Source organism: Mustelus asterias, chromosome 21 (assembly GCF_964213995.1).
Source record: "Mustelus asterias chromosome 21, sMusAst1.hap1.1, whole genome shotgun sequence".
In the NCBI taxonomy this organism is placed as follows: domain Eukaryota; kingdom Metazoa; phylum Chordata; class Chondrichthyes; order Carcharhiniformes; family Triakidae; genus Mustelus; species Mustelus asterias.
The window spans coordinates 44,551,397-44,568,564 of record NC_135821.1 but is presented as its reverse complement, the minus strand read 5'-3'; positions in this window follow the sequence as shown (position 1 = coordinate 44,568,564).

Sequence of the window (17,168 nt, the reverse complement as noted above, 5' to 3'; positions counted from 1 at the left end):
TTTTAAAAATCTCTTAAAGGTACACTAATGTCACAACCTGCAGACTCTGCACAGGCACTGACCCAGGCCAGGTGCTATGAGACAACAGTGCTAACTATTGTGCCACCATAGAATGATTGAGAGAGAGTGGATAATTGCGTCTGGAGGTGGCAAAGACATGGATAAGGGTTTCAGTGACAGATGGGCCCTTTTAGGGTGGAGACTGGATGTGATGTGGATGTGAAATTGGACAATATTTGTGATAGAGACAATTGCTGAGTTGAAATAGGATGGAACTGTCTGCTTTAGCATGGGGCAGTGGCTGGGGAGGGGAATGGAGTCAGCGGCAAGGAATTTGTGGCAGTGAATGGATGGCGGTGAATGTACAGAGTTTCTCGTGGGGACTGAAGGAGATGGCTTCAGTCATTCCAATGGCCCGTAACTTCCTCGGAGTGGCAATTACTGGTGGATTGTCAAAATGGAGGGATTACCTTTGTTGGAATTGCAGGGTCGCTGCCTTGCTTGACCTTTCTCACTCAGGCTGGTTGGGGGAGGAACTGCAAAGCGTTCCCCCGGCTGCAGTATTTGGTATGAATGGAAGAGTACACACTCCCTTTTAACAGCATTAGTGTACGTAAAGCAGTGTGTTTAAAGGGATGAGGATGTGTGGTGGAACCGGGATTGGGGGGGAGGGTGGGGGAGGGGGGGAAGGAGGTGGGGTGGGGGGTGGTCAGACTATTGGTGGCTAGAGAGGTTTGGGGGGGTGAGATAAGACTGGGAAGGGGGAATTGGGGGGTTTGGAGGAGGTCCTCTCGGGGGTCAGGTGTTTGTGGGAGTGGCGATGTCCCATGCGGGGCTTTGCCTGGGTCTTTAAAATGACTACTCTGAAGTTAGAAGTGTTTTTTTTTTCTCTTTCTAACACTTTCAGAGTAACTATGAGGGTAAAACTGGCAGAAACATCCAAAGTTTGTGATCTAAATTGCTTTGTCAGATGGTTCCCAGCCCAACGCAATTGTCCAGAGAAAATTAGCCCTTAGGAGTTTAACCCCTCTATGGGAACTTCAAGAGGGTATCCTCAGCGCATCATTGGGCGCCCACTAAATGCGACACTGGGGAGCCAGGAAATTATGGTCCAATGTTTAGCTAAAGGAAATTGTGGCTCATATCATGCCTGAGTGTAGAGCAGGTGGCCTGACTCAGGGACAGTGGAAGGATTAAGACAGGCGATAGAGAGGTAAGCTCGAACCAAAACATCAATGATGGCATTCAAATATATTGAGACTGCAGTTATACTGCAGGAAATTTAGTACTGATTAACTTTCCAGTTGCTACTTATCTAGCGTAAAGATCTGAGCACCAGTTCAATATGCTCCAGCTCAGCTTTCAGTTGTACAGTCCTGGCAATGTGCTCCAAATCCCTACAATCAAAAGCAGAAGCTTTAGGTTTTCCTGCTGCCTTCCTTTTCTCAATGTATCATGTTTAAGGCACAACTCATGCATCTACCTTTTTGTATATTGAACAGCCACAAAAATACGGTGCTATAGGTCATCCAAGGTTCACACAGGCTATTTTCATCTCCCCCAACACCACCCCCTCCACCCCCTCCACCCCCACCCCGTCTTGGAATCAGAAATCTGTCCAGTTCATTTACAATCTCCATTGTTATATAACGAGAACAGATTGAGCTTCCTAAATTTTTTATTGTCTTTTTGACTGGCTGAAGTAAATTTGTTGATGTTTCAGATTGCTGACCCTTTTTGTCTGAGCTTTGTGAAAGTCACATTTCCAGCCCGTGATAAAGTCTCATCAATCTGAAATGCTAACTCTGTTTCTGAAATAACTCTTTGGAGGCCGGTATCCCATCACCAGATTCCCTTTGTTTAGAAACTCTATTCCACTCCTAGAGTGCTTCAGGTACAAAGTCAGGCCTGACACTCCCACATTTATATACAGATGAGGCCCCCTGATTATGCAGGCAATCATTACCTCAATCAGGGAGCTCATACTCCAAGAGGCAAACCTCGTGGACCTCGTTGAAGTCATTACGGTTTCTCTCACCGCAGCTGCTGCCAGACCCTGCTGGCTATTTCCAGCATTTCTGTTCTTATTTCAAATGTCCAGCATCTGCAGTATTCTGTTCTTTACCAACTTTGGTTGACTTCTGGCATGACATTTATCTCATACTTAATCAGCAATTTAATCTCCTACCTCTGATGCTGTAAAACACCAGTGCAGTAAAACATAATAACCTTGACAAATTGTCATGATTATGATCTCCCTTTAGATACTTCCATGTGGAGCACAACTCAAAATTACTTCAAAAATAGCAGAAGCCACAAATGATATTCGAAGATATTGTTTGGTTACATTAGAAGGAAAGATCCTGGCTTATACCCACAATGTAATCCAGATGTGCAGGCCTCATAAAACATGTTTTGGAACTTTTAGATGGAAAGTATTCCTGTAAAAGGTATCTTTTATAACCCAGGTTTGAAATGGTTATGAAAGTTTTCTGTTCATTCATTCATGGATGTTAGCATCATTGGCAAGGCCAGTGTTTTTTGACCATTCCTAATTGCCCTTGAGAAGGTGCTGACACCTTGAACTTGTAATTCTTGTGGTGCAGAGAAACTCACAGTGCTGTTAGGGAGGGAGCTCCAGGATATTGACCCAGCAATAGTAAAGGAATGGTGATATATTTTCAAGTCAAATGGTGAGTAGCTTGGAGGGGAATTTCTAGGTGATGGTATTTGCATGTATCTGCTGCCTTTGTCCTTCTAGATGGTAGCAGTGGTGAGTTTGGAAGGTGTTGTCTGAAGAGCCTTGGTGAATTCTTGCGGTGCGTCTTGTAGATGATACACACTATTGCCACTGTACATTGATAATGGAGAGAGTGAATGTTGAAGGTGGTGGATGGAGGTGCCAATCAAACAGCCTGCTTTGTCCTGGATAGTGTCAAGCTTCTTGAGTGTTAGTAAAGTTGCACTCATCCATATAGTGGGGAGTATTCTACCACACTGCTGACTTATAATTCAGTTGTGGTTTGTAGACAGGCTTTGGGGAGTCAGGGAGTGAGTTACTTGCTGCAAGATTCAAGCCTCTGACCTGCTCTTGTGGACACACTACTGATGTAGAGAGAGGAAATGTAAAGTGCAATTTTTAAAAATACCAGCCTGTAACTACACTAGCAAGCTCATTTTACGCATCTGCCTTACAGCTGGCTGCTGGCCGGACAGACAAATGATTGAATCTAGTAAAGCTGAGCATGAAACCATGCATGTGAGGTCCTTATGGCAGCCCAGCTCTTCATGAGGGACTTAAAGATTTGTTTCAGAATCTCTCTGAACTATTTCCAGAGCCCTTAATAATGGCAGCTAGTACAGTACAGAATAATCATTATTCCACATAAATATACAGAAAAGACCAGTGAATATTCATACAAATGGTTCAAATGATTAAACTTTGCAATCATTGTAGTCAATGTCTCCTCTTGTATGGATAAAGAAAGGATACCAGAAAGAGTGAGAGATCCCAGGATAACAGGATAAAACCTCAAGCCCATGGCACCATGGTGCACACCCTCCACCTCAGGATAACAGAGACAGAGTTACACAATATACAGAATCCCTTACAGGGTAATACACAATCTATCAGAGTCTAATGCATCATCCCAAGACCTCCAAGCAATGAAAGGATAACCCAGAAAAAGGGGACCAGCAAGATACTGCCACCAGTATGAGATGTGGTTTGGCAGTGTACACTCTCCTATGCAGGAATCAGTAAGCCAAGGATTCATATACCTTGCTGAGGCATGCAGCACAACAAACCTCCCTCCTCTCCAGCCATATTATCGATCAGGCTCCCCATCACTGGAAAACTTAAACTATTTTCCACCAAGGCAACCGTATGAAAAAGGAGAATAAGTATCAGCAAAACATCCATGGGATATCTCAGTGAGAGATATGACCCTCCTCCTCCTCCTAACAAGATAAGGCAAACCCTTCAGGATCAATTATAACAAATCAGATCCTATATCAGAACCTCACTTATCCAGATATAAATAGGAACCCCGAGAGAGTGAGGAGTATCAGAAATATCCAATGGACACCAGATGTGGTCTTTTGACATACACTTTCTCAGGATAGTTACCAGGAACAGAACAACACAACCTCACCAGAAACAGGACACCACCCCCTTCCCCACCCCCGCCCACCCCCCACTACGCACAGTGGAGTTCAAACCTCAAGACGGTGGACAGACTGGAAGTCTCCATATAAGAACATTCGGAGGAGGTGACCTATTCCTCCAACCAGCCTAATCTCTAACTGAAGAAAGACTGCAACAACTCTGAGAGAATGCACCCGGACCCACACTCAGGCCCTGCAGTCAACAGGATATGACATCCCCAAGGGAACCAAGACTCAAGAAGGAGGTCAGTCCAGATGCCCCCGAGGACGGATGTCTCGGGGGAGGGCAACCTACTTCCCCATCTAACATACCCACCATCTGACCTGGATAAACACAGCCACTACTGCCCTAACCTGCTCAACGACACACCAGAATAAGAGCCAACAAGTCAAAAATACTCACAACACATAATTTTTAAAACTATTATTAGTGTCACAAGTAGGCTTACATTAACACTGCAATGAAGTTACTGTGAAAATCCCTTATTCGCCACACTCCGGCGCCTGTTCAGGTACACTGAGGGAGAGTTTAGCACGGCCAATGCACCTAATCAGCACGTCTTTCGGACTGTGGGAGAAAACCGGAGCAGCAGCCAGAGGAAACCCATGCAGACACGGGGAGAACATGCAGACTCCACACAGACAGTGACCCAAGCCGGGAATCGAACCCGGGTCCTTGGCGCTGTGAGGCAGCAGTGCTAACCATTGTGCCACCATGCTGCCCCATTGGACAAAGAAAATTACACCAACTCCAGGCAGCCCAGATGGGCCATTTAGGTCCCACCATCAATGAGATTCGAGCCATCAGAGATACCCTAATAACAGGATAATATGTCCACCGTACATTCCATGGGCCAAGTAATTAAGTAACCACTGTCACTATCTTCATAGCCAAGTCAAAGTAGAAGGCCAACCTACCAAGGCTAGACATCCAAGAATTAGCCAACCACGACTGGACGTTTGCCAGTACATAATTCCCCTACTCCAATAACACCAGTAATGCAATTACAATAAAAAAGCACCCAGATTTTTCCCAGATATATGATCTGTCTGTACCTTCATAGGAAACAGGTAAGGATTCCTTAATCCCAAAATGTTCAAATATTCCCAAAGACAACTGAAATATAAAAACACACAAGCCCATAAATTCTTGGGGTGTTTTCCTCACCCGCTGTGAGGATTTGTGGTACCCGACTCATTATTTCCATATTAAACCACTTGCCCACCTCCCTGCAATGGCGCTAAAGATCTTAATGTGGAGGTGCCATCATTGGACTGTGGTAAACACAGTAAGAAGTCTCATAACACCAGGGTAAAGTCCAACAGGTTTATTTGGTAGCAAAAGCCACTAGCTTTCGGAGCGCTGCTCCTTCGTCACGTAAGTGGGAGTTCTGTTCAGAAACAGGGCATATAGAGACACGAACTCAATTTACAAAATAATGGTTGGAATGCGAGTCTTTACAGGTAATCAAGTCTTAAAGGTACAGACAATGTGAGTGAAGAGAGGGTTAAGCACAGGTTAAAGAGATGTGTATTGTCTCCAGCCGGGACAGTTCGTGAGATTTTGCAAGCCCAGGCAAGTCATGGGGGTTACAGATAGTGTGACATGAACCCAAGATCCCGGTTGAGGCCGTCCTCATGTGTGCGGAACTTGGCTATCAGTCTCTGCTCAGCGACTCTGCACTGCCATGCGTCGTGAAGGCCGCTTTGGAGAATGCTTACCCGAAGATCAGAGGCCGAATGCCCGTGACCGCTGAAGTGTTCCCCAACAGGAAGAGAACACTCTTGCCTGATGATTGTCGAGCGGTGTTCATTCATCCGTTGTCGATGCGTCTGCATGGTCTCCTCAATGTACCATGCCTCGGGACATCCTTTCCTGCAGCGTATCAGGTAGACAACGTTGGCCGAGTTGCAAGCGTAACCATCCACCAGGTACACGGTAAAACCTCTGCAAGACGTGCCGGATCATTGACACAGATGCTATCATCTCACGTGAGAACACCATCCACCAGGTACATGGTAAACAACCTCCTCAGAAGACAAACACGGGACACGGTGGACAGAGTACCCTTCGTCATCCAGTACTTCCCCGGAGCGGAGAAGCTACGACATCTTCTCCGGAGCCTTCAACATGTCATTGATGAAGACGAACATCTCGCCAAGGCCATCCCCACACCCCCACTTCTTGCCTACAAACAACCACACAACCTCAGACTATTGTCCGCAACAAACTACCCAGGAGAACAGTGACCACGACATCGCACAACACTGCCACAGCAACCTCTGCAAGACGTGCCGGATCAACGACATGGATGCCATCATCTCATGTGAAAACACCATCCACCAGGTACACGGTACATACTCAGCCAACGTTGTCTACCTGATACGCTGCAGGAAAGGATGTCCCGAGGCATGGTACATTGGGGAGACCATGCAGACGCTACGACAACGGATGAATGAACACCGCTCGACAATCACCAGGCAAGAGTGTTCTCTTCCTGTTGGGGAACACTTCAGCGGTCACGGGCATTCGGCCTCTGATCTTCGGGTAAGCATTCTCCAAAGCGGCCTTCACGACGCATGACAGTGCAGAGTCGCTGAGCAGAGACTGATAGCCAAGTTCCGCACACATGAGGACGGCCTCAACCGGGATCTTGGGTTCATGTCACACTATCTGTAACCCCCATGACTTGCCTGGGCTTGCAAAATCTCACGAACTGTCCCGGCTGGAGACAATACACATCTCTTTAACCTGTGCTTAACCCTCTCTCCACTCACATTGTCTGTACCTTTAAGACTTGATTACCTGTAAAGACTCGCATTCCAACCATTATTTTGTAAATTGAGTTTGTGTCTTTATATGCCCTGTTTCTGAACAGAACTCCCACTTACCTGTCGAGGAAGCAGCGCTCCGAAAGCTAGTGGGTTTTGCTACCAAATAAACCTGTTGGACTTTAACCTGGTGTTGTGAGACTTCTTACTGTGGCTACTCATCTTAACCATAATTGTAATTAGGGTTTTCAGATGAAAAGATCCACCACTATATATGTGAGAATCATAGAATCATAGAAACCCCACAGTGCAGAAAGAGGCCATTTGGCCCATCGGGTCTGCACCGACCACAATCCCACCCAGGCCCCACCCCCATATCCCTACATATTTACCCGCTAATCCTTCTAACCATCTCAGGACACTAAGGGGCAATTTTAGCATGTTCAATCAACCTAACCCGCACATCTTTAGACTGTGGGAAGAAACCGGAGCACCTGGAGGAAACCCTCACAGACACGAGGAGAAGATGGACAAAATCACACAACTCTAGTAAATGGATGTTCCTGAGTTCACCAGGATATCAGGATAACAGGATAATAAGTGAAAAATTGCTACTCTGCTCACTCACAAAATTGCCCCTATCAATGCGATAAATCACGTAACAAGATCAATTAAGAGATGACATTATAGGGGATTCATTCAAAGATTACACTTTATGTGGTAAAAACATTCCGATGTGCTTCATGGGAGTATTATCAGAAACAAAAAGAGAACTGTGCCACATTTACAAATGAGGGCAGGTGATCAGATGCTTGATCATACAAGTAGGCTTAAAGGGGCAAAACGAAAGGAGGAAAGAGAGATTGCAAGGCAGGTAGGTTCAGGGAGGAAATCCCAGAGCTACAGGCCTTGAGAACTAATGGCATGACCACATATGAGAGACCGCCGTAAGTCAGGAAGTGCAGCAGGTCAGCATCGGAAGCGTGCAGGGATCACAGAGGGTTGTAGGACTGGAAGAGGTTGCAGATATAGGAAAATGCAATGCCATGGAGGGATATGAAGACAGGGATGTGAAATTTAAAGTCAAGCTTCTGCCAAAGGGGAAGCCAATGTAGATCAGCAAGCACACAAAGGTGAAGGGTGAACAGGTCTTGATGCATATTAAAATATGGGCAGCAGAGTGTTGGCTGAACTCAATTTAAGGAGATTTTGCGTTCGAGAAGGAAACCAGGAGAGTATTGGAATAGTTGAGCCTGGACCGAACAAATCCTGAATTGTTTGCTTGTCATCTATTCCAATTCTAACTCATTTCTCGCACTCAGTGGTGCACGAAGGCAGACTTTCATCTGTTTCTGTAGCTAGTAATTCCATGAACAGGGTGCTAATATGTTGCCAGGGACTTATAACGTGAAGGGCACTGCTCCACATCAAGCGAGGCTGACCAGGAAGCTCTCCCACTCTTACACCAGTGTTTGGAAGGATTTACAAGTTGATTTTATTTTATTTATTATTTCACATGCATTGGGATGCAGTGGAAAGTATTGTTTCTTGTGCGCTATACAGACAAAAACATGTTGTTCATAGAATACATAAGGGAGAAGGAAGGGAGAGGGTGCAGAATATAGAGTTGCTGTCATAGTTAGGGTGCAGAGATAGATCTACTTAATATATAATAGGTCCAATCAGTAGTCTGATGGCAGCAGGCAAGAAGCTGTTCTTGAGTTAGTTGATGCATGTTCTCAGATTCTTGTATCTTTTTCCCAATGGAAGAAGATGGAAGAGAGAATGTCCTGGGTGCATGGGGTCCTTGATTATGTTGGCTGCTTTCCCGAGGCAGTGGGAATTGTAGACAGAGTCAATGGATGAGAGGCTGGTTTGTGTGATGGATTAGGCTACATTCACAACCTTTGTAGTTTCTTGCACTCTTGGTCAGAGCAGGAGCCATACCAAGCTGCGATACACCTGGACAGACAGGATGCTTTCTATGGTGCATCTGTAAAAATTGGTAAGAGTCGTAATGGACGTGCCAACACCTGCAATCTGTTTGGCCGTGTTATGAACATACCTTCCTTGGCCATCAAGTCCTGGGGTGGGACTCGAACCCAGAGCTATTGGTTCAGGGGCGGGGATGCTACCCACTTGAACAGAAGACCGCCTCTTCTCATCTATGCCGAGGCTTAAATTTACTTTAGCAACCAGCATTAAAGCTTTTGGAAACCATAGCGCCAGATATTATGCTTGCTTGAAAACATCGCATTCTGACATCAACAACATTTGAAGTGGTTTAGTCGAATGGAGTGTATTTTAGGAACATGAATAGACCATTCAAACACTTTCTCTGCCATTCAATTAGATGATTGTTCATCTGTACCTCAACTGCATTTTCATACATTTTCTCCATATTCTTTAATACATTAGTTAACAAAAATCTATCTCAGTTTTAAAAAGTCCTATTGTCATGGCATCCGTAGCCTTTGAGAAGCGAGCTCCAATTTCCTACTGTGAAAAAGTATGAGTGTTTCATGAGGAGATGAGTTGAGGCAGGGGTGAAGATGGGTCATATTGTACAAACATGGAAGCAAGTGCTTTTGATAAAGTGGATATGGGGTCAGAAGCTCAGCTCAGGGACCAGTAGGACACCAAAATTGTGAACAGTTTGGTTCTACCTCAGATAGTGGCCTTGAGATGAAGTGTGTTACGATGCGGAGGTAATGTTTCCCTCTGCGTGATTTTGGAACCCTCCAAAGGGATATACCTCATCTCATAATCTTAAGTATGTGTGAGGGAGTACAAAGTTATTTGTTTAGGTAAATTAAGGCAGGATCTTATCTATCTATCATGAACAATTAACAGGCACGGATCATGCTACTCACCTCACGCCCGGCTTTACCAAGTTTTTGTGCCCAAAACGGGCACAACTTGATAGTAAAATCGAGCCCTGTGTCTTTGAGTGCTTGCTTTAAAATCATTGGTCCAATTCAAAAGCCTGTTTTGCTCTGCTGGAACTCTGGCTGCTGCTTTGGACACAAATGTTGCAAAATTGCCTTCTGTAGCCTGCTTTCAGCAGTTTAAAACCCCCAGCACAAAGACATGTGCTTTTAAAGAGACAATGCTTTATGATTTCTTCTTTTGGTTTCAGCATTTCTTTTCAATATGTACATTTGTCAAATGTCACATTTTTAACCTTATATATGCAACTTCATAACAAGGGGATGACTGGGGAACTATGTTTGTGGCAGAGACAGAGACAGAAGGGATTGGATTCCCCAGTGTTGAATTAGAGGAAATTTCTGGTCATCCAAAATTGAATGTCAGATATAAGTCTGGGGTGGCATGGTGGCACAGTGGTTAGCACTGCTGCCTCGCAGTGCTTGGGACATGGTTTCAATTCCAGCCTTGGCTGACTGTGTGGAGTCTGCACGTTCTTCCTGTGTCTGCATGGGTTCCTCCGGGTGCTCCCTTTCCCTTCCACTATCCAAAGATGTGCAGGTTAGTTGGATTGGTCATGCTAAATTGTCACTTACTGTCTATGGATGTGTAGGTTATGTGGATTGGCCATGATAGAGACACACAGGATGGGATGGCCCTTGGTAAAATGCTCTTTCGGAGAGTTGGTGCAGACTTGATGGGCTGAATGGTCTCCTTCTGCACTGTAGAGATTCTATGGAATCGCTGGAATCTATGAATTCAGAGGCATTGAAAGGGTCACGAGTGGTGGTGGTGAAGTGCGCTGGATGTCATTGGATGATGTCACTGCTGATGGTGTGTTGATGAGAAATTAGAGGGGTCAGGGATAGAATACACTCCGGCACCTGTTCGGTTACACTGGGGGAGAATTTAGCATGGCCAATGCACCTAACCAGCATGTCTTTTGGATTTTGGGAAGAAACCGGAGCACCCGGAGGAAACCCATGCAGACATGAGGAGAAAGTGCAGACTCCACACAGACAGTGACCCAAGCCGGAAATCGAACCCGGGTCCCTGGCGCTGTGAGGCAACAGCACTAACTAATGTGCCACTGTGCCGCTGTTGCAGAAACCTGATGAGAGAAATTTAAACATGGAGTTGCAGGAAAGATGAGCAAGTATTTGGGAGGAGACAACATGTTCAAAGATTTTGCAGAGGAAGAAAATTTGGAGATAGGGTTCACCTATCAAATTCTTTACAGGACCGCAATCCAATCACCATTCAATCCCCGATACTCAAGGGAATACAACCAAGTTGTATATTGTACTGCACTTCAGTGGTTTGGTTAAATCAGATTTTTCAACTTTTAGGAACTCTCCTTGGGCGGCACAGCGGCACAATGGTTAGCACCGCTGCCTCATAGCACCAGGGACCTGGGTTCAATTCCCGGCTTGGGTCACTGTCTGTGCAGAGTCTGCACGTTCTCCCCGTGTCTGTATGGGTTTCCTCCGGTTTTCTTCCACAATCCGAAAGATCTGCTGGTTAGGTGCATTGGCCATGCTAAATTCTCCCTCAGTGTACCCGAACAGGCGCTGGAGTGTGGTGACTAGGGGATTAACACAGTGACTTCATTGCAGTGTTAATATAAGCCTACTTCTGACACTAATAAATAATTTATTTTAAAAAGTACAATTAAAAGTGACTTACTAATGCTTCTTTGAATGGGTACATTTTCATCATTGCAGTCTGCAGACAAGAAAGTCTTTTGAGATGAGATGCATAACTTTTCCTTTGGGGGCCTCGTGGTGTTACCATTCTCTCCAAACAAACCCATTTTCCAAAAGAGAAACAAAATGCTTCTGCTCACTGTGAACATCCTAACAAACAAACACCATGGAGATGTCAGGGCAGGAAATTATTCAAATATTTAAATCTATTTACTCTCTCAAATACCCTCGAGGGGGTTAACTGCATGCTAGCGTGAACCCAGAAAACAGCTTCTAAAAATATTTCTGTTCACACGGAGTGGATCTGCAAAATAGCCACAAATTGATTTGCAAACATGAAATTCCAGAGGCAAAATGAAGCTTATTTGAAGGATGAGTGGACTAATGATTGGATAACACTTGATCACATTCACCAGTGGTCATTCTAACAAAGATGTTCCATTAATCTCTCACCCCTAGACCAGCTCCTGCTCCAGCCTTGCTGCAGTCTCCAGATCCAAATTAGAAGAGTCCCATTTGGTTGAAACTATATATTTGAATGAAATAATAGATTGACAAATAATTCCATCATTTGTTACAAAATTGGTGAACAATCATAGATTCCCTACAGTACAGAAGCAGGCCATTCGGCCCATCGAGTCTGTACCGACCACATCCCACCCACGCCCTATACCTGTAACCCCACACATTTACCCTCCGAATCCCCCTGTCATTAGGGGAAATTTAGCATGGCCAATCAACTTAACCCGCACATCATTGGACTGTGGGAGGAAACCGGAGCACCCGAAGGAAAGCCACGTAGATTTGGGGAAAATGTGCAAACTCCACACAGTGACCCATGGCCTGAATTGAATCTGGGCCCCTGGTGCTGTGAGGCAGCTGTGCTAACCACTGTGCCATCCTGCTGCCCCAAGATCAATCATGATCTTGGCTGTGCCCTTGCCACAAGCAAAATTTAGGTAACATATGTTTAACTCCCTCTTTACTGGCATTGAGACGATTTATTTCAGGAAGGAGGAGATTGGTATTCACAAACTGCAGAGTGAAGTTTTGTCTCACAGATGCCAGATAATCTGGAAGTTAGATAATCTAGAAATTGGATAATCACTGTAAAATCCTGAGGTTCCACTACTATTAAATAACCTCTTGCTTTTTTCTATGCTTCTTTCTTTACTTGAAGAACAGCGTGGCTTGAATAATACACGCTGATGACAGTATTCAGGAAAGAGCGAGAGCAATTGACTAAATAAAACCATGGAGCTTTACATTAGTCGATACACAAGAGTTGGTTCTATGCGAGCACTTACTGAAGACAGGTTGAAAAATCATTGGCCTACAATCTGCGTGTTTATGATCTTCATTCTCTGGAACAAACGCCATTCACTTTGAATGCTTGACAGCAGAATAAATCCAACAATCTCAAGTAAAGATGAAGAATTAACTTGCCTCTATTGTGCTTGTCAAGATCTCAGAGCACCCCCAAAGTCAATTAAGTGGCTTTGTCTTTTAAAAAGCGTTTAGACAGTTACATGGGTAAGATGGCTATAGGGGGATATGGGCCAAACGCGGGCAATTGGGGCTAGCTTAGTGGTTTAAAAAAAAGGGGTGGCATAGACAAGATGGGCTGAAGGGCCTGCTTCCATGCTGTAAACCTCTATGATTCTATGACTCTAAGTGCTTTTAATGTGAAGTCATTGCTGTAATATAGGAAGAGTGGCAGACGGTGATGGTTTTTCCCAAATATAATTTCAGTTATAAAGTTAGAACATTCTTCTATTTTCTCCCCTTTCCCTTTGATCTCCTCAGATTGTGGACTATTTCTGGACAAGCTGGGCCCCCAGGCCTCCGCTGGTACTGCACTAAACTGGCAGCTTGGAAATGCATGGGATCAACCTTGGGGCAGATTCTCCCTCCCTGTTATCCTGTTACAGCAATGCAGCAATGGTCCAATAATTAATTACCTTAACCATCAAAACTGTAATGGTACAACATCTGAATGCCCTAGCTAGCAAAGCCATAATGATTTTCTTACTTTGAACAGGCAATGTTCATTCTGTCCCTTCATAATATTCAGCCAGTTATATAAACAATCCAACAATCCCTCAGCCAGGACTCCATTGAAACAAAGCATCAGAACATAACCATCCATTGACTCCGTTTACATTTCCTGCTGCCTTGGAAAAGTAGCCAGCATAATCAAGGACCCCCACGCACCCCAGACATACTCTCTCCCACCTTCTTCTGTTGGGAAAAAGATACTGAAATCTGAAAACACATACCAACCAACTCAAGAATAGTTTCTTCCCTACAGCCATCAGACTTTTGACTAGTCCTATCACACATAAGCTAATCTTTCTCTTCACCCTGTTGGTAACTGAACATTATATTCTGCACCCTCTCCTTTCCTTCTCCTCTCTGTACACTATGAACGATAGGTTTTGTCTGCAACAGCTGGCAAGAAATAATACTTTCCACTGTATCCCAATACATGGTACAATAATAAATCAATTCAATTCAATTCAAATTAATTAGTTATACCTGTTTAATTTTTTTAAATGAAGGACAGAGAAAGTGCTCTTTAAAATAATTTGAGTGAAATATTGGCCAGAATTGTTCACTGCTCGGGCACACACACACAAGTGTTGGAAACGCACCCGCCAACATTCAAGCGGGCAATTTAAACCATCAGGGGCCAATAAAAAGCAATTTTACGTGGCCCGTCTACTTTTATGGTTGATGTGTGGGCTGACTGGCCAGGCGGCCTTTACATTTTAGCTGCAACCTTGATCCAGGACAGGATGAAATACAATTTAAAAAGGTGTCTAGGGACTGATATTTGTGCTTGAATGTGCTGCCTTGGTACTGTTTGCAGCATTTTGCCATCTCAGACTGCTATCCGAGACTGCTCAGGGAGACAAGAGATGTAATTGCTGGGCCTCTGATGGAAATCTTTGTCTCTTCATTGGACACAGGTGAGGTCCCTGAGGATTGGAGGATAGTGAATGTGGTACCGTTATTTAAGAAGGGTAGCAGGGATAACCCGGGTAATTATAGGCCAGTGAGCTTGACGTCCGTGGTAGGGAAGTTGTTGGAGAGGATTCTTAGAGACAGGATGTATGCGCATTTAGAACAGAACAATCTCATTAGTGAGAGACAGCATGGTTTTGTAAGAGGGAGGTCGTGCCTTACAAATTTGGTGGAGTTTTTTGAGGAAGTGACAAAAACGGTTGACGAAGGAAGGGTCGTGGATGTCGTCTATATGGATTTCAGTAAGGCATTTGACAAAGTCCCTCATGGCAGGTTAGTTAAGAAGGTTAAGGCTCATGGGATACAAGGAGAGGTGGCTAGATGGGTAGAAAACTGGCTTGGCCACAGGAGACAGAGGGTAGCAGTCGAAGGGTCTTTTTCCGGCTGGAGGTCTGTGACCAGTGGTGTTCCGCAGGGCTCTGTACTGGGACCTCTGCTATTTGTGATATATATAAATGATTTGGAAGAAAGTGTAACTGGTGTTATCAGCAAGTTTGCAGATGACACGAAGATGGCTGGACTTGCGGATAGCGATGAACATTGTCGGACAATACAGCAGGATATAGATAGGCTGGAAAATTGGGCAGAGAAATGGCAGATGGAATTTAATCCAGGTAAATGCGAAGTGATGCATTTTGGAAGAACTAATGTAGGGGGGAGTTATACAATAAATGGCAGAGCCATCAAGAGTATAGAAACACAGAGGGACCTAGGTGTGCAAGTCCACAAATCCTTGAAGGTGGCAGCACAGGTGGAGAAGGTGGTGAAGAAGGCATATGGCATGCTTGCCTTTATAGGATGGGGTATAGAGTATAAAAGCTGAAGTCTGATGTTGCAGCTGTATAGAACGCTGGTTAGGCCACATTTGGAGTACTGCGTCCAGTTCTGGTCACCGCACTACCAGAAGGATGTGGAGGCTTTAGAGAGAGTGCAGAGAAGGTTTACCAGGATGTTGCCTGGTATGGAGGGTCTTAGCTATGAGGAGAGATTGTGTAAACTGGGCTTGTTCTCCCTGGAAAGACGGAGAATGAGGGGAGACCTAATCGAGGTGTACAAAATTATGAAGGGTATAGATAGGGTGAACAGTGGGAAGCTTTTTTCCCAGGTCGGAGGTGACGATCACGAGGGGTCACGGGCTCAAGGTGAGAGAGGCGAGGTACAACTCAGATATCAGAGGGACGTTTTTTACACAGAGAGTGGTGGGGGCCTGGAATGCGCTGCCATGTAGGGTGGTGGAGGCAGACACGCTGGCATCGTTTAAGACTTACCTGGATAGTCACATGAGCAGTCTGGGAATGGAGGGATACAAACGAATGGTCTAGTTGGACCAATGAGCGGCACAGGCTTGGAGGGCCGAAGGGCCTGTTTCCTGTGCTGTTCTGTTCTTTGTTCTTTGTTGTTCAGCTTACATCTTTGCAGGTCTGTAGCTCCCTGAGTCATCTCCACAGAAGCTGTCCCTTTGAGGGAGCCGGTTAGAAGCTGAATCCAGGGTTAATATTTCAGAATGGAACAGACTTCAGTCCGAAAGTGTCTCAATATAGTTAACCTCCAAAACCACCCAGATTTATCTGTCCCACATTACTTGTGTCCAAGCAAAAATTTTAGATACGAGGGCACTTACCCTTCTAACTGTTGGTCAGTTTAGCTCAATGCCAGCTTCAGCATCAGAGGCTGTGAGTTCAAGCACTACTTCACAACTTCAGCACAGTGCAACTCATCATTGGGAGAGGGGAACCTTTAAGATAAGACGGATAAAAATAGACTCATGGGTTAATGGATATGTTACCATGATTCGATTAATGATGTCAGAGTGACATCAGCAGTCAGATGACCAAGAGGTGCCAAGAAAATGAGGGGGAATATATTCTATCCTTTATTCATTGGTGGGACATGGGCATCGCTGGCTGCCCATCCCTAGTCGCCCTTGAACTGAGTGGCTTGCTAGGCCATTTCAGAGGGCAGCTGAGAGTCAACCATATTGCTGTGGCTCTGGAGTCATATGTAGGCCAGACCAGGTAAAGACGGTAGCTTTCCTTTCCTAAAGGACATTAGTGAACCAGATGGCTTTTTCCGACAATTGACAGTGGTTTCATGGTCATCATTAGATTTTTAATTCCAGATATTTTTATTTGAATTCAAATTCCACCATCTGCCATGGTGGGATTCGATGTTCCTGTATGTTGTGAGCATATCTTTACACCCACATTGTATTTTTTACCCTTTCAAGCATAAGGGGGGAAGTGGTGGAAGGATCTCTGAGCTGATCTCAAGCCATTGAACTTGTTGAAAGTTCCTTCCGTGACCAACAAGTCCTGACATTGGACTCAAACCCAGAGCTTCTGGTCCAGTGATAGGGGTGCTATCACTGCTCTACAAGGCCTCCTAATTTCCCTGAATACTATGTGGTTGTCCTGAGATGTTTGTAAATGCTTCTTAATAAATGGTTTGAAGTAAAACTATACCCAATATCTTAAATCGGTTACAGACGAAGCAAAGCATCTTCAAGATGTGGCAAAACAGGGTAACAGTAGAACCTCACTAAAACACTAAAATCCCAAGTGATCAAGT